At 32.2% G+C, this 19,498-nt stretch overlaps 1 protein-coding gene across 7 annotated transcripts in view; it reads left to right on the plus strand.

Moving 5' to 3' along the window:
- LOC118204247 (serine/threonine-protein phosphatase 6 regulatory subunit 3-like) overlaps nt 1–19,498 on the plus strand; it is a 135,954-nt gene that overhangs the window by 6,998 nt on the left and 109,458 nt on the right. For 5 of the 7 annotated variants that reach the window (XM_085817157.1, XM_085817152.1, XM_085817156.1 and 2 more), the window contains exons 2-3: nt 1,494–1,602; nt 7,663–7,724. The gene's annotated coding sequence lies outside the window, so the exon portion shown is untranslated. Of the gene's footprint in view, nt 1–1,028; nt 1,390–1,493; nt 1,603–7,662; nt 7,725–19,498 lie in introns of all 7 variants that reach the window. The other 2 variants (XM_085817153.1, XM_085817155.1) reach the window with 2 other exon arrangements.

Consider the following 19,498-nt stretch of genomic DNA (forward strand, 5'->3'; position numbering starts at 1 on the left):
TAGACGTGAATTCTTTCTGTTTTTACCGTTGCAATGTCGAAGCATCGAAAATGTTTAACAGAGCATGAAATAGCAGAAATGATGCAAAATATTTCAGATATTGATTCTGAAAGATTAACTGAAAGACATTTTCCAAAACTTTGTTCAGAAGAGACTGATAAGAAAATGAGACGACGATGCTTCGTTTGTTCACATTCCTGGAAAAAATCCTCCAAAACGGCAAATGAGTTATTACGAGTGCAAGGAATGTAACGTAGGACTGTGTGTAGATCCCTGTTTTCAAATTTTTCATACGAAAAGAGAATTTTAAGTAATATATTTAGTTTTCAGATGTGTAATGTTAAAAGTCATAAAATGGTGAGTAATTAAAATAAAATGTGTAGAATATGCATTTAAACAAGAAATAAGGTAATTAAAGTATATATATAAAAATATTTATAAAGCATAAGCCGGTTGATCTTTACATTATGGTAACTTGGCGAATACTAACTTACCTAATCTTCTTCAGAATCTTGATTATGTGGCGGATACACTTTTCTAATTCATTCAATAAAATTATTGAAAGATTTTTTGTGCGAATTTTTCCTCCATACTTCCTCCGCTAAATAAAAAGCAAACTTCTCTCTATCACAATGCCTAAATACCCATTTCGAATTCACTTTATTTAGGGCCATGGGATCCAAAAATTAAACAACACTGTTTCACACAACACAGAATAAAGCTAAATACAAAATATCCACATTTTTTCCCGATTTCCCCCCTTTTCCGATTAAAGAACCGTAATTCGTCCATTAATATCACATGACATATCCCATGATCTCTCATTTCCCTCACGCAAAATAATGCGTAATCGGAACTGAGTACTGCTCACATTATTACCAAAGTCCCAGGTAGTAACCTTTATCGCCTCCAAAATGTCGCCAAACTACCAGTTACCATATTGTAAAGGTCAACCCATAAGCCATTTAAATACTCTATAGAGCATTATTAAACAATGTGTTGATACTTTGGAAATTTCATGGATTTAGGCTTAGTAGCAAAAAACCCCCGGCCCTGGAGAGACTCCTGCGTAAATCTTCACCGCTATATTCTGAAGACTGTTACTGATTGTTTCAGCGTGTTTGTCGTAATTTTTCGATGACTGTAAACGTGGTTTTGGAGCTGTCCTGAGTAATACTGGCTAATAAATTGTGTTTTAATTCTTCATCAAATGTTGTCTTCAATAACTCCAAATCTTCGAACCCTTGAAGAGCGCAACAGGAAGTATACAAGCAATGATAACGCGCACCAACTGTCCCCTTAGTCCTACAGACCCTGATTCATACAACCAAAACTTTGTAATGTCTGATCATTTCATAGCCACTGGTAGACGGATTTTTGTTATAGAAGGTGCTGATTGCTTTCTCTCTCTCTCTATTTTTTTTATTTGTTTTAAGATTTTAAATTATTATAAAAGAGCATACAATTTTTGATACATCTATTTCATTTTTTAGGTTGTATTGCTTATAAAGCTGGAATTCATATGATGTTGCTGACAGTGATGCTATAACAGTTTGTTTATTTTTCAGTTCTGTTTGAGTTTAAACTCATCATGTGTGTCAGGTATGGGTTTTGGCACAATATATTTTCCTGTGTATTTCATATGTTTTTCTAAAGATGCTCATTTTTTTTTAAAAAAAAAGTTTTTTCATTTCATTTCTTAAATTTTTTAAGTGAATTGAAAAATATGTTTAATATCAGTTAAAATTCATTTATGTATGCTTATAAACTTTGTTAAGTTGCTCTAAATGTGTAAATGTAAAAGTTAAAATTAATGTTAATTTTTCTTATTTATTTTTCCCCCTCAATTTCTTTCATTTGCAGTTAGTTTAAGTACTGAAGAATTCTTTAAATGTTGTTTATATATTTTAGACAAGAAAACGGAATAGTATTTGATATGCAGTTCATTGAAATAATTTGTGTTTCAAATTTTATTTTAATGGGGAGCGAATGTGTTCAATACTCATTTCAAATCTAAAATTATCAAATTTGGATTGGACATGTTGTGTATAATCTTACAATTTCTATAATTTCAAATAATAGTAAATAACTTGTAGCTGTGCCAAATTAAATGTCTCATGGGCCCTAGACAAAATATAAATTGGGAGTTAATTTATATACTCTGCTAAAAATAAAATCTTAAATAGTATCGTTGTATTTTTGATTAATAATGCAAAAAACAAGCACTAATACAATAATAAGTGTATAATGAAAGAGTTTTTAAGTATGTAATGAAAAAATATATATCATCATAAATACTTATGTGGGGTTATGCGATACATGAAGATTACATGGAGCACGAGATAAGTATTAATCTACTTTATTATGAAGTTACTAAGATGTTATGAAAGTATGAAAATAATGAAATGAACATTATAACAGGTGATAGATGAAGTTGACATAAATAATTGTAACCCCACAATTAGGTTCTGTAGTTGAACAGTTCATGGAATAATGAATAGTTCTTGTACACCATTAGTATCTCACAGTTCTACAGGCACATAAGCTCATGCCTCGAGAGGATTCATCTATCTTCGTCCATAGCTAGCTATAAGCAAACATCATCCGGTTTGATCTGGAACCAAAGTCTTGAGGAAATGCGTCTGTTCCCTATTGTGTTGTGTAGTCGTCTCCCCACCTCTGCGAGCTGAGCTGTGCTGTGTTGGCGGCAGATGACGTCATACCTCACTGGCTATTTGCCATTTATTTCCCACACTAATTAGCGTGAAAAATTAAAAATTTTCAATCTCAGATTTTCATTAAAAAAATTCATGAATCGCATCTTTGTAATCTAGCTGTTCAAGTGTATTTTTTTCTACAACAAGCATTGTTAAAGACTTCAGCCTTTTTTTAGATTCCTTTAATGCAGTATCTTGAGTATTTCTCAAGTTTTTCAACTTCAGTTTCAGTGAAGTGAACCTTTATTTCATTTGTATAATTTGATATATTCTTTAAATTTTCAATTTCATTAACCTGTCTTCTTTTGCTGAATTTTTTAAGTTATACTAAATTAATTTTAAAGTAGAAAACTATTTGTCTCCTGTTGTATTATTTACAGGCATAATTAAGCAAATTCTTAATTGTATTTTGGTACTAGAAAGAGAAGGTATAATATTATTTTTTACGATTAGTAATGCATCCTATTTCTTCATCATTAAAGTATATTTTGTAAGTTGTTACCTAGTTTATGAATACTGGTATCACTGAAGTAGACTTTGTCGCTCATATAATCTAAAATATTCTTTAAATCTTCAAATTCTATGAAAATACTTAACATATTTTTTATTTCTGGACATTTGTTTAGTTGCTCATTAATTTTACTAGAAATGTTATCATAATTAACATAGAGTGTATTTATTAGAAAATCGGCTGACATTGATGTCTTCTGTATGGTTTTCATCAAAAATTTGTTTCTAATTTTTAGGTATTTCTTAAGTATTAGTGTAAAATTGATTACTCCTTAAATCATGTATGTATTGCAATAACAGAATTAATGTATTGTTTAACAAAATAAAGATTCTAGAATTTTGGGTAGTGGCATTGGTTTAATAGATTGAAGAAATTTTCTGAATGATTCAGGCTTCTTTCAGATATGCCATTATATTTATTTTTTGGTTGAAAAACACAAATACCAAGTTCTTCAATATTTGTTCAAGTCGATTTTTCAACACAAGAAATAATTATTTCTTTTTTTCTGCCTTCTATGTTTATGTATAGATTTAAGTTTGTTTTTTAAAGAACAAAAAGCAAGTTTTTAATATAAGGGTTAAATAAGTTCTCTCTGTTTTCTGACGGATGACTTTATTAGAACTATACACGTATAGATGGTGGTGCGTCTGTCTAATAACATAAGCAAGCTTGAAATTCAATTTATGTCATTTTGCCCAAGTGTAAATAACTTCCCCCCCCCATTATGTTAAACATGTCAAATTTTATCCCCAAAAATGAGTATTTGTGAGAATTTTACTGTGCTACTTTATTTTAAAAAATCTGCTGCTGAAGAACACATAATTCTTGTTGAGACTTATGGCAAAAACAGCGTGCTGAGATAATGATTTTGATGTTGAAGCTAGATAATGCTGTGGCGCACATGAAAAGTTTGGAGACGAAGATTTAGAGGCATTGCTTCATGTAGATTTATGTTAAACGCTAGCTGAAGTTGGAGAATCATTAAGAGTTGATCACACAACAGTTTCAAAACGTTTGAAAGCATTAGGAATGGTTCAGAGGCAATGTCATTGGATGCTGTGCCAGGTCAAGCCAAGAGCCATTGAACAGTGCTTTTTCATGTGTGAACAGCTGCTTCACCATTAGAAAAGGAAAGGTTTTAGCATTGTATCATGACTGGTGATGAAAAATGGATACACTGTAATAACCTTAAGCATAGAAAATCGTAGGGTAAGTTCGAATATGGATCAACATCATCTGCAAAATGGAATATGCATGGCTGTAAGCTTCTGCTCTGCATTTGGTGGGATCAGCTGGGAGTAGTTTATGAGCTGCTCAAACCTATTTAAACCAGCGCTGAAGATCACTATCGACTATAATTGGTGCATTTGAGCCAAGCATTAAAAGGAAAAAAAGTCGCTATACCAGCAGAGTCGCAAAAAGTGATTTTGATGCTAAAGCAAAGTTTAAAGTTTATAAAATTAAACATTTAGCAGTAGTAGCAATAAAAGCTCCCTGAGATACTATGTTGTGCAGACATTGAAGACAGTAAAAAGGTTTCAAATTTAACCAATTTATTAACAATATAATAAAGAATAAAAACAGAGAAAATAAATTTAAAAATTTAAACAATATCAGTCTTGGGAAAAATATAATATAACCATCATTCATCAAATAATATTTTTACCTGGTCTTCAAAAACACTGGCATTCAATACAAACAAAATGTCCTAAACAGTAATTATGCGGCCTCACGTGAAATTGGCTACACATTTGATAAGGCCATGATCAATGGTTGAGAAAACACCTGAAAATTTAAATGAAGTTCTTGAAAGCACTCAAAACTGGCCTAACTCCTTTTGCATTAGTTGTACATGAGAAATCGCCGCTCACGTATTTTTAAATGCCGTCTTCATTGAAGAACATAGATGCCGCCCACGGCAGTCGCTTACATGGTAGCCTCTGGAACCAAGGAATTTATTCTGGAACAATCATCTTGTGGATATGAACCAAGGAACTCATTCCGGAACAATCATCTTGTGAACAGGAACCAAGGAACTTTATTCAGGAACAGTCATCTTGTGAACACGAACCAAGGAACTTTATTCACCGGACTGCATGCATCCTTCTGAAGGGGCTGGAAACCGCACACTCAAGTGCCAGGAAAGCAGGAACTAGAAGAAGGGTTGAGCCAGAGCGACGCGAGATATTTATGGCAGAAGTAGGCATGACGTCATCTCACGGCAACCAATCAGCTATCGGCACGAATCGGCTTTCCAGATGACGTAACATCACTTTCGCTTTTGCATCTCACTTAGGTTGAAACAGTCCGTTCTCAAACGCAAACAGTGGCAGTAAGAAGAAGAAGTAGAAGTAGAAGTAACTACTATATTACATTAAAATAAGAACTAAACCTAAATTAACATTTCAAGGAGGAGAGATGATGCAGTAAAAGGTTTACAATAAGTTATATTTTCCAACAGATTTTACATCATGAGAATGCTCAGCCATGTTGCAAACTTAGTAAAAAAATATCTGGGAAATGCTTAAATGAGAAGCCTTATCCTACCTGTTGTATTCACCAGATATTGACCCTTCCAATTATCACTTGTTCCAGTTGATGGCTCATGCTCTAGTTGAGCAGCACATCTATTCTTATGAAGATGCCAAAAAATGGATCGACTTCTGAATAGCCTCAAAACATATGTTGTTTTTCCCATATGGAATTCAAATGCTTCCAGAAAGATGGGAAATAGTAGTGGCTAGGTATGGACAATGCTTTCAGTGACATGCTTTGTACTGATTTTTTTTTAAAAATAAAGCCTTAATTTTCACAGAAAAACAGCAAGAATTTATTCAACAACCTTATAATATAAATTTATTTCATTCAGAGCCAGTTGGTAGTTAATAAAACTGTGCAAAGAATAAAAATAGAAGGTCATTGTAAACAGAAATAAATTGTAAGGATTTACGGCTGCGAAAAAGCGTGTTCGCATGCGCGTAATACGTTTACGCTTGCGCGTTTAATGTATAACGGACGGTATAAGCTAAGCTAAAATTATCTAATTCAGTTAATGTTGCAGATTGCGTTGTTCCTTAATCTTCGAATTGGATCTTGCTTATTATTTTTTGCAGACTGTTAGAGCAATTTTATAAAAGTAAGCTTGAACTTTCGATTATGTCAAACAGAATTTCCGAATATGTAAAGAATCTACAAAGCGAAATTATGTTTAGAAGTCCATTAAACAAAAGTGGAATTGCTGCAAAAAAATGGATAAAGGCATATCCTTCGTTTCTCAAACCATTCCGAAATCTGTTTATCAATTTCACGCTGCTCTGCGGCCCGGGGGGGGGAACGCTTTGGGGCGCAATGAATTGAAAGGTAATCTGTCAGCACTATCCTTATCTTCAGGGCAGATGTTTTTATTTTATTTGGCTTATAATTCCTTACTAAATGTAGTTTTTCATCTCGGTGTACTCCGTCTTTGATATGATTTAAATCAAATTCCTCGTCATTATAATTTGCTTCCGATAAAGTAAAGAGAAAGTATTATCACATAAAACGAAGCAACTTAAACAACTTACATTGAAAGAAATGTTTAGTAAAGTAAACAAATAAATATTAAGCTTTTTTTTGTAAATTTTGATACCCTTTAGATCATAATTGTTCTTTATTTCATAAATTATGGTTTCATATTTTTAATTTTATAATTTCTGCATGCCATCTTACCAGATTTAAACTGATGATCTATAATCCAGAAAAATCGATAATCCGGAATCGCCGAAGTCCCGACGAGTCCAGATTAACGACTTTTGACTGTATACTAGATGATTAGTTAAAATAGAATAGTATGATAATTTGCAAATTAAGAAAAATTAGGGAAACCTAGTAATTTTGCATTACATTTTGGTCTTTGAAATAATTAAAGTATATTTAGTCATCTCGCATATAAACAAGTATTCTTAAGGCATAGTTTTTTGTCCTATCCACCAATCTCTTCCCTTTTGTTTAAAGTACTGTACACAGATTATAATGATTATTGTTTGCATAAAGATTACTTCTTAGAAGTTATGCATTTTAAATATTTTTGACATCTGTAATATATTATATGAAGGAAATGTATGAAATATTTCAGTGTTCTGAAAGAAGATATTATTTACTCAGCTGTGTTGTGTATGAGCAATACTAATTTAAATAAATTAATAATCTAACTTAAGGAGCTTTAAATTATACATTGGTACTCTGGAGAAAAGCTCATTGAAAAAAATGGCACATTTTTTTTTTTTTTTTTTTTTTTAATCTTAACATAAACTACTCCTGTAGACATAGAAGATTGTTCATTGATGTGTGTTAATGAGTAATAACATTCAATTAAATGTAAATAATTTTTCATGCAAGTTTTTTGCCATTCAGATTACATGTATTACAAAGATTTTTTTTTTTCATATACTGTAGATGAACTGCTTATGAAAGCTGTAACTCCTTTCTGAAATGAGTCCGATGGAAATTATGTTTAGGTAAGAAAAATTCACAGACTTCTTATATGAAGAGTAGTTACTACAAGCAAATGGTAGTCTTTTATAGTAACCAATTAAGTTGAAAGATGGATAAGGTAACATTGAAATATGGTGGTAATATATGCAAACTAAAATTATCACTAATTATTCTAGTTTCCTAGGTGAATAAATGTTGGTACTTACATATTTGCCAACCACCTTAACATTCTTTGTAAATTTTGCAGAAGAGAAAGGACTCAATATTTTGGACTCTTGCAAATATTTTGCGGAAGAAAAAGGACCCGTAATTGCAAAAATTTTTTTAATACATACTCATTTTGTATTGAGTGAGTGAGTAAAAATCAGTCAATAAACTTACAAGCGGGTTGGTTCTTTTTTTTTTTTTTTTTTTTTCTGGTGAAAATTTCATGGCAGTTGCTTTAAGAGTAGCAAGAAGTTCAGCAGTTTTGCAGAAGTACTGCATTTTTTCAGGAGGTTTACTGTAGTTTCTTCCATTGCAGACAAGCATATTTTTAAAACTGAGTTTAAGACCAAAAAAAGTGTTGATTTGTCTATAAAAGCCATTGGAGCTTGGAACACAGCAAATAGAATGTGTGCAAAAATGGTTGTGTTACTTGTTAAAATTGAATTGTTATGTGCGTCGTTGCCAAAGTTTTGTGCATTCTGAGAATATGATGATTGTTATAATAACTATGGTCATTATGATAATATGTGCATATCTAATTATTTAACAGAACATTTTATGTTTTATAAATTACAGAACTTCAGTCTGTATGTAAACGTTTTCTTTATTTTTATAGCTCAAACAAATCATTCCTGAAACAGGTACACAAAATAAACATTGTTTTAACTTAAATGCCCAAGTGAAGCGAAATTTCGTATTTATCATCCTGTCTTAAATATTAATAAATCCATAATTACATGTATAGTTTCATCATTAATTTACAATTGTTAATAACTGCCGTTGGTTTCACTGATATTTGCAAATAAAATAATATCCACTATGTCTAAACTAATTGCCGTGATCTGTGAAATTAAATACCTTGTAGTGAAACCATCAAAGCATCCACTGCAATGAATTTCCCCATAGGTATCCAAAATAATTGCTGTTATCAATAATAATAATGTTCGTGATTATAAACCTAGCAATGAAACTAATAGAATATTCACTGTGTTCATAGTCACAGATTCTTCTAAAAGTTAGTAGTAATCAAACTAAATATTAGAAAAAAATTGTGAAAAACATGGGTTGTGATTTTTATTTCATGGAACAAGCAGCGTGTAATTAATTTTGATATGATTTACCTGCTCAAAAGAAGCAATATTAATTTTTGAGCTCAGTGTTTTGTGGTAAAAAATAATACACAAAGGTAGAGAGAGTAGTCGACTGCATATTTCAGAGGAAACATTTTTTCTTTTCTTAGTTTAATGCTTTAAACATTTTTTACATTATTTTTGGAAACTAAGAAGTATCCAAACACTTTCTGTGAAACATGGGCAGAATCCCGAATTACAGCTATTAAAAGCAACAAGTAAATTTAATGTACAGCTTTTCAGTATTGAAAAATTTCAAGTTTTATGCTCGTGTTATTTTAACAATAAAGTCTACCAACCTTTAACTCCGGATTGATTATGGGAGTGGGAGAGTTGTTCCTGTATACATATAAGTAATCACATAGATTAGGTAATAAATCCTTATAGATAATCTAGAAAAAAAAATTAAGTATGAATTTTTTATCAACAAAGAGTTTTTTTACAAACTTTAGCAGCATTTTGAAATTTCAGGAAGTCCCAAAACAGCCCTACTTTGCCAAAATCTGCATGGCATTTACATTAATTTGCATTGATTTTGCAACTAGTTTTTTTTTTTTTTTTTGTGTTACATAATTTTAAATTAGGTAGATTGTTTGCAATTTCTTGCATATGTAAGAGTAAAAATATTTAAAAGCTATTAATTTTGTCTAACAGTAAAAAAACGATGAATTAAAATTTCTGCTCTTTTAAAAATAATTTTTAATATTTAACTAAACGAAAATATTATTATTGTAATTTTAATTTCAAACAGTTGCTATGGTGACAGTTTTCCTAAAAAAAAAAAAAAAAAAAAAAAAAGCCCACCAGCGGCCGAGCGGTAAAGTCGCTGAACACTGGTAGTTCGGTCAGAGGTTCGAATCCCGCGAACGGGCTGGCTGCATGGGCGTTTTCGTGGTTTTCCCCATGTGTAACGTGTATACGAGCCAGTTTCCCTTAGAAAGTCCTCCACGAAAGGCATCCCTCCCCTTAGGCAGATAGCCCTAGTGTGCTTTGCCATAATTAAATACACCACACACCACACCTAAAAAAAGGAACAACATTGTTTATGATAATGTCAGTTGATGGATGGATTTAAAATATGTTAAAGTCCTCAGAAAGAGTAAATAATTGTAAATACTTACTTCAAATGTATCGCCTGAACTAAACAAGGTAAGCATTAAAATTCCTCCTTTCTGGATTGACGAACCTGAAATCTGGTTTTTCCAAATTGAAGCACAGTTTAAAAATTCGTTTACAAAAGTTGAAGAAACTAAGTTTAATTATTTAGTTTACAATTAGAGCCTAAATATGTAGAAAACATGAGACATTTTCTATAGCGATAGCGACAACAGATTTGGAGATTCTAAAAATAGACTTTTAAATCTATTTAAAGAAAGGGAAAATATCCGAATGAAGAAATTAATTACTGGCATTGAGTAGGGAAACTTAAAACCAAGCCAATTGCAAAAATTAAGATCCCTTGCTAAAACTGACATATCAGAAAATCAGATTAAAACTTTGTAGCTTGAAAAATTACCAGAAACAATGAAAAATATACTGTTAGTGAGTGAAGAAGATGCTTCAAAACTTGCTATAGTGTATCCACATACAGAAATATTTGATGTGCATGCGCCCACAGAGAAAACTGTCCAAGTCAGCAAAGGAACACGTGATGAACTATAGAAACAAATTAAATTTTTGGCACAACAAATGGCAAAATTAAGTGTCGAGAAAATGCCCAATCCAGAGCGAAATATATTACCCCTAGCTCACACTCATGTAGTTGCTCTAGAATACCCTACAGTGCTATTGGAAAATATTATTTTCATTTTAAATTTGGAAATAAATGCATACTGGAAAAGGTGTTAAGCACCATATCAGTGGAAAAAGAAAATAAATCAACATCAGGAAAACTAGATGTTGCAGTAGATTTGGTGACAAGCTCTTCTGCAAACATAAAGGATTGTTGGAAATTTTGTTTATTTATAAAAGATAAAAAATCAAATTTGCCATTCCTTGTTGATAGTGGGGCCGATAGTTCCTGCATCACCTACAGATGAAAACTTTTCTGACTTTAAATTATATGCCACAAATGGTTCAGAAATTGAAACATAGAAAATTGAAACTCTTAATCTTGACTTAGGATTATGAAAAGATTTCCAGTTTTCCTTTATAAAAGCAAAAGTAAGTAAAGGAATATTAGGAACCAATTTTTTTTAACAAATTCAATTTGCTTATTGACCCGAAAGGACAACAACTGGTGGAGAAACTAAGTTTGCATTGAAGGTGACACTTCTTCAATATCTTTAATATTATAAGCACATCAAAGAAGTCAAAGAAATATTCACATATATTTTCTAAACATCCTGGCGTACTTAAGCCCAACTTACTAATTTCAAATACAAAGCATGTCATCAAACACTATATAATAACTGAAGTCTGTACATTTCAAAGCTCGTCATCTTGACCCAAAATGTCTAGAAATAGCTAAGAATTAATTTAAATTCATGCTAGTTAATGAAATAATTTGTCCTTCTAACTCACAATGATCAAGTACGTTACATATGGAGAAGAAAAAAGATGGCTCATATCGTCCGTGTGGAGGTTATAGGAAGTTAAATTCCTAAACAGTACCTGATAGATACCCAATACCAAGAGTTGAAGGTTTTCACCACATTTTTAAAGACATCAAATTTTTTCTAAAATTGATCTCTTTAAAGCATATTATCAAATACCAATAGCAGAAGAGGATAAAAGTAAGATTGCAATAATAACTCCCATTTGTCTTGTATGAATTTAATGTTATGAGCTTTGGTTTGAAAAACGCACCTTCAACATTTCAGATTCATCCATGAAGTTTTTAGATATTTAAATTTCACTTTTGCTTATTTAGATGATGTATTGATTGCACCTTCTAACGAAGAAGAGCACAAGAAACATCTGAATCTAGTTTTTGAACAACTAAGCAAATATGGCTTAAGAATAAATTTTCAAAATGAACTTTTGGGGAACAAAATGTAGAATTTTTAGGGTATTTGATTGCGCTTGTTCTCATCCATTACCTCAAAAAGTAGAAGCTATACTGAATTACAAAACATCAAAACTATCCATGAACTAAGAACATTTCTTGGCATTATCAACTTTTATCATCATTACTTAAAAGACGCTGCAAAAAACCCAAGCTATTTTACGTGACTATCTGAAGGATTCTAAGGCAAAAGAAAAATTCAGTGGATATTAAAGAGTTAAGTTCTCCATATTAAAGAGGATACATTGAAAGTAAATGGAAAAAATGAACCTCCTAAACAGTCTCAATGTGGCACAACAATAAAGATTCCAGTAAGAGTTAGAGACTGAAATGACTCCTACCAGTTAAAGATGTGGAACGTAAGCTATAGAGTCTGTGTGTATTTTTTGGGAGCATGCACTTTTAAACCCTGTGTCGAAGACTAAGCAACGAATTCTGGCTATATCTTTGAGAATAAGTGCTGCAGATAAAAGGTTTAAATAACCTTTTTTTATTTAAATCTAAATTAAAACAAATGCACGTACTTCATGCTCACAAATCACTAACACAGACTTGCCAACTCTCCCGATTTAGGCGGGAGACTCCCGATTTTCGACCGCTCTCCTGCCAACCCGATTTACAGTATATTTCTCCCGACTTTTTCTTATTCTTAAAATTTTTCACGATTTTTATGGAACTTGGCTTAATACTTTGTTATATGAACAAAAAAAGTTATTTTGGACGTCCGAAGCAAATGAATTTTCTCTAGATTATATCTAAAACAAAACCTTGCGAATTAGATAACTTCTGCTTTGTGAGTGAGAGCATATACGTATTCAGAAACGTCCTTCTCCAGTTCTCCAATGGGCATCGTGCTCAACTGCGTGTCATCTGGCATATATTAGCCAATGAGGACAAAACAAGCTGTTATTTGGATGTTTTTTAGTTATTTCGGTCATTTTGTCCTGAGTTGTGTGAGTACACGTGCCTTTGGGAAATAGTTTTAGAAATTATCATCTTTTGTTATGTCTGTGAGAAAGGTGAAATACTCGTTTACGTTTCAAAAATCGTACACAGTTAACTTTCCTTCCATTATTTCCTCAAGGAAATGTAATAAATTTGCGATGTGTACCGCCTGTCGTTGCGATTTTTCAATTTCGCATGGTGGAAGGGCGGATGGTCTCAAACATGTGCGTACACAAAAACACAAGGGCAACATGAGCTGTTTTGGGGGGGAGAAAAAAAAAAAAAAAACGAAAAATTAAATTTTTCTTCAGAAACAAAAAACAAAAAAGTTATTAATGCAGAATGTCTGTTCTCTGCCTTTTTACTGGAGCACAACCTGCCACTGAATGCATCGGATCACACTGCAGCTTTATTTAGAAAAATGTTTCCTGATAGTGAAATCGCTAAGAAATACTTAAGTGCAAGAACCAAAAGAGGTGCAATTGTTAAAGAAATGGATTTGAAAAATAAATCTTCAGTTATTGATCGCATTAAAACAGCTCTGTTCTGCCTCTCTACGGATGGAAGCAATAATACCAATTCAAAACTGTATCCAATTGTTGTTTCTTTTTTTAATCCAGTCTTCAGAAATTGAGTGCAGTTTACTTTCTGTCCCCACTTTGGAAGGACATTTGACAGGCTTTAATATAGCACAGCTAATTATTAAAACTTTAAAAGAAAATGCAGTCCCTCTGGATAATTGCTTAGCACTAGGTGCCGATAATGCACCAGTATTGGTAGGCTTGAAGACTGGTGTTGCAGGCATCTTCAGAAAGAAAAATTCAGATTTGCAGATTATGAGGTGCACCTGTCACCTCTTAAATTTAGCAGCTGAAAAAGGAGTAGCTTCTTTACCAATAAATGTGGATGAACACATTGTTGATATTTATTATAATCTTGAAAGGAGTTCTAAAAAGGAGGAAAAATTGAAACAGGTCCAACAGCTGCATAATAGCAGTTTACAATTAGAAAACTTGGATGAAGTTATAAAATCAGCTAGGATTGACATCCAGTGGAGTTTAATTGGAAAACTGAAAGATGCTGATGGAATTTTAAAATATAGAGAACTGTCTAGAATTATGTTGGCCATCTTGACAGTTCCCCATAGTAATGCAGAGTGTGAGAGGATTTTCACTGTTGTTGCGAAAACGAGGACTAAATTTAGATCTAATATTAGTGATGACACATTAGAAAACTTTTATTAGTGAAAGCAGGCCTACGTGGCAATTGCTATGAACAAAATTATGAAGTTTCTTTCTTAAAGAAAGCAAAATCTGCCACTGTTTATACCATTTGTACAAAAACTGATTAAAGTTTTTTTTTTTTTGTTTTTTGTTTTTTTTGTTTTCTTAAACGATGCAAGTAATAAAAATGTTTTTTATGTGTAAGGTATTTTTGTGTTGCTTGCATTTAAGAATTAGTTACTATTTAAAGTTAATTCATTATTAAAAACTATATTTTCCTTATTTAAAAAGTCTTTTTAACATTGTGAAAAATCTCCCGATTTCTTAAAAAAATCTCCTGATTTTTGAGTGTCATAGGTTGGTAAGTATGCTAACACTTGTGGTTACGTAACAGAAAAGAATGTAACAATTCAGTAGTAAATTAAGATAATTTAATGGCTGGCTCCTTAACTTAACTAATGCAAAATCAGCTGCGCACAAGAAAACCGAGCTGAGAAATATTGGTATAAACTGAAAAGTGTCGAACACCGACTAGAGAGCTAATCTTAAACTTGCAGCATAAATATCAGAGCTAAGACCACTACTACTTTGAACTCCTTGAAACACAGCTTAAATACTGCTTCTGAAATACATTTAAATTTACATTCTGCCAGAAAGCTAAAATCAAGAGGAACTGGAAAGTCAAACTAAAAATACCTGGTTAGAATAAAGTAAAACCTTATGAACTTAGTTACTAGTGGGGGAGTAATGTAGGACTACAAATGTAAGAATACAAAAAATATTTAAATATTAATAATTGTATCTAACAGTAATATTAAAAACAATAAATTAAAATTTACGCTTTTTAAAATTTAAGTAAACGAAAATATTATTACTGTAATTTTAATTTCAAATGGTTGCTATGGTGACAATTTTCCTAAGAAAAAGAACATTCTTTATAAGAATGTAAATTGATAGATGGATTTAAAGTATGTTAAAGGCCCTCGAAAAGGGTAAATATATACTGTAATAAAATTGTTCCATTAGTATCAACATTGTTTTATATTTTGTGCATCATCGTTATTTGGTGACCACACATACTGAATATTGGAATTTACATGTCTACACATTACATTGGTGAAAATATTGCTTCCTTCAATGCTTCTAATTGTTTACACTTAAGAAGCAATTGCTTATTATTTGCTATGTGTATATATTTGCATAAAAGCAAACTTTTAATAGTGGATTTGTGTTTGGTTCGCATGCTGTAGGTGTTTAGTTCTGATGATTGTATTTATGATGATTGTATTGATGAGTGATATTTGTATTCAGTTTTGTGCGATAACTTTTGTATGCGTATGTAGTTGATAATTTTCTTAACTTTTGTGTGCATATGTAGTATAATTTCTTCACTGTTTCTTATTTGTACTACACATCTACTCCAAAATCAATATATGTATGTCATATGCACAATATAATTGTAATAATAAATATATATTAGGTACAAGTTGAGGCCATGCAGATGGGGAAAATAAGTAAAGGGAATTTCCTCTAATATTCGTAGAATTTGAGATAGTGACTGTATAAAAGATTTGAAAGAACTTGGCATATTTGTGAGCGATATTGCTTTAAATAGAAAGTCATGTCTATCAAAGCAGTGTTCAGATATCATTTCTGTGGAGCTTAGATTCTTTGGAAGTAACTAACCCTGTTGAAAAGAAAACAAAATGGAATTAGAAGAGCTTGCTTTTAAACATTTAAGGAAACTGTTGATAGAGATGAAGAAGGTGCATGTCAAGTAAGGATTCCCTGGTTGGAAGGCTGACTTATGCATTCATTTTTTGCCACATTGGACTGTTATAAAAGAAAATTCCGCAACTAAAATAAGACCTGTTTTTGATGGATTTGCTAAAACTCTTAATTCGATGTTTCAACGACTGTTTCAAAAAGGGACCTAACTGATTGAACTCATCCCTTCAATCCCTTCAGTGTTGAACTGTTTCAGATGGGAGTTACAGCAGATATCCAAAAGGCCTTCTTACAAATAGGCTTCCATGAAAATGACAGGAATTTTCTAAAGTTTTTATGGTAACAAGATTGAAATCCTGCATTTGAAATTTGTTATAGACATTGCCATATAGTTTTTCGTTTTTCGTGTTTCTTGTAGCCCTTACCTTCTAGCTGCTGTACTGACACATCATTTAGGTCAAGCATCTGAGAAGGAAGACCCAGCAAGGAAAATCAAGGACTCTATGTTCGTCTACAATTGCTTGACTAGTGTGGATTCTTTTGAGGAGCTTAATCTTTCCTATTCTGAATCCCAGAAATTGTTGAGTTCAGCTAAATTTGTTATATACGGGTGGGAACACACTCGTCCATCTTTATCCATAGAAAATGATTGTGAAGGGAAAAAAGTTCCAGTTTTAAGACTATATTGAAATCCACATAATGATATGTTATTGATTGACTTAGACATTCGGTGATGAAAGAACGAATCCTGTAACTAAAAAATAGATTCTGTTTTTCTTTCATAAATTTTCGATCCTATTTGTTTCAGCTGTGCCTTTGCATTAGTACCAAAGCTATTTGTACAAGACTGTTGGAAACTTAAAATCTCGTGGGGCACAGAATTGCCATCAGAGATCACAAGAAAATACCAGAAATGAAAAAATCAGCTGTCAGAAATAAAAAAAATTAAAATTTTGCAAAGATTATCTTGTTTTGAACTTCCACACAAATTCATCATGTTTTCAATGCATGCCAGTTGTCATATGCAACATGTATTTTCTTGAGGATGGAAGCAAAAAATGCAGTGATTTGTCAGCTAGTGCAAGCAGGATCTAAGGTTGTTTCTCTTTAAAAAAGCAAGTATAGCCCGATTAGGATTACTTGCAGTATAGCCAACACAGCTGGAAAAGATTTGAAATTAGACAACGTAGAACTATACTTCTGGTCTGATTCAATGGATGCCCTCTTCTGGATCAAGAAATATAATCGAGGTATATATTTTTTTCTAATAAGGTGACTGAAATCGGAAGTTTGACATCAACCAATCAATGGAGCTATGTCCAGGGAGTACAAAATCCGTCTGATTTTCCATCTTGAAGAACTTCGGTGAAAAAGCTAGGTAAAGGAAAACGATGGGAAGGTCCTATCTGGCTAAAATATTCAAGAGATGAATGGCCAAATTTCAAATTGATGCCAAATGAAGAAACTAAATTCAGAAACGAAGATTATAGTATCCTCTATAAATGAAGAGAAACCAGATTTCTTCTGTCGAGTAACTTCATACAAGAAGATATCTAGAATTACAGCATATATTCATCAAAAATATCAGACGACGTATCGAGAAAAGCTGAGGGCAATTTACAGCGGGTGAAATTATTAAAGCAGAAAAGATTATTTTAAAGAAAACCTAAGAAAACTTTTCACTTGGAAAAGACGACAAGCCACTCTCAAACTGTGGTCTTTGTCAACAATTATTGATTCAGAAGGATTTTTAAGAGTGAAGACAAAGGTTTTTATGTGAAAAGATGAAAAAAACTGTAGACTTCATGTAGTATTACCTTCCAGTGACCACGTTGATAAAAGCTTAATTATGTGGAAACACCAAGAACTGGGACATGCTGTTGTTACAGTACTTAATGCCAGCATTATGAGAAGATTATTGGATATTAAAGTGTAGAAAAACAGTCAAGAAAATCTGTTTGAGAAGCTTTAGTTTTTGAAGTCATCAGAGTAGATCTTTGTGGTCCAATGCATTTTTGAAATGGATCCAAGAGTATTCTTTAATTGTGCTGTTTATTGAGCTATTTATTCATGTTGAACTAGTAACATCATAGTCTTCGGATAGTTTCATTATAGCACTGAGAAGATTTATTGCTAGAAAAGGTTGCCCTAGCATTATCTGTTCCTACAAATGGAACAAATGTAGTGGGTACAGTTAACGAGCTAAAATCATTTGAGTGGTCCAGATTGCAGGAATTCACATTGTTTAACCCTTTGTGGCTGAGTGTTCCTCTACATGGAACACCCAAATTGAATCGCTTTTGAAACCTTTAAATTCAACCGTAAATAGATAAAAATGCCTTTATAATATATTTTGAAATTTTCTTTTTAAACAGTAGATAGCAGCATATCACAAGGAGACACAGGATTTTCATTTATTATGTGTTATTAAAATCCACTTTTTTTTCAAGTAATTTTCTCTATTTTTTTAATGATATAAAAAATTTTATTTGGAAAAAAAATTAGGCATAATTTTGCTGGCTGTACTCCAAATTGTTCTATATTTTTTTTAATCCTTCATACAAAAACCATACACAGAATCATTGAATGGAACTTGGTGTTCCGTTAGCGGGAACACTGCGCCTTTAGCGATCTCATGCTGTTACGAATCAGAACATCTGTGCTTAGGAGAAAGCATCCGTTGTTTTTTTTTCTGGGGGGGGGGGAATGAATTTCAAAAAAAGCAGTATTGAGGGGTGAGGTTGTTTTGTGTTATGAAAGCCCTAATATTGGCATCTCTATTTTTTAGGGGGGAATTTTATTAGTACCTTGACTCATCTTTACTTAGACCTAAGCGATGTTGCTGTCGCTTTTTAGTCTCATTCCCATTTATTTTCAATAATGGTGTAGATATTTTTCATGTATGTATATATTATAGGCTTATTTTTCTTTATTGTTAATATTAATAAGTTAATTATTTTAATCGTAGTTGGTTTGTGCTTCCATCAAAAAGGTGTTACTTGCTTTGAACAATTTCACGAAGCTAAGAAATAGGAAAATTTGTAAATATTTTTGTATATAGGGCTTGTGTATGTAGATATTTATCTCATTTATCCGTATATATTCAAGAATATTGTGTATATCGAGGAAACCATGTATACAGCCATAATACAGAGTTTTTTCATTCTTATACAAATGCTTCTACTCATTTTCATGCTTCACTGTAATGCTCGCTTAGTTGCACTTTTAAAAGCTCTGGTGGGGCAGTGTTCCACCTCATAGGACACCCACAGAATTAAAATGGTGAGTGCAATTTTTACAAAATTTTACCTGTATGCTCCTGTAGGACTAAATAGACTGCATACAACTTTTTTTTGTTTAAATTCCGACGTTAACGTACAGTGGGCCACAAAGGGTTAAGAGAATTACCTGAGCATTTCAATCCACCATCAGCATCCTGGTGGGGTGGCTTTTGTGGAACATCTGATAGGCATGTTAAAACACAAATATGTTGTAAGAAATGCTGATTTAGATTATGAAGACCTATACTTAGTACTCTGTGATGCTGCAAGTATAAT

Source organism: Stegodyphus dumicola, chromosome 5 (genome assembly GCF_044657685.1).
Source record: "Stegodyphus dumicola isolate Sdum_Otavi_A_Nest chromosome 5, ASM4465768v1".
NCBI classification, from domain to species: domain Eukaryota; kingdom Metazoa; phylum Arthropoda; class Arachnida; order Araneae; family Eresidae; genus Stegodyphus; species Stegodyphus dumicola.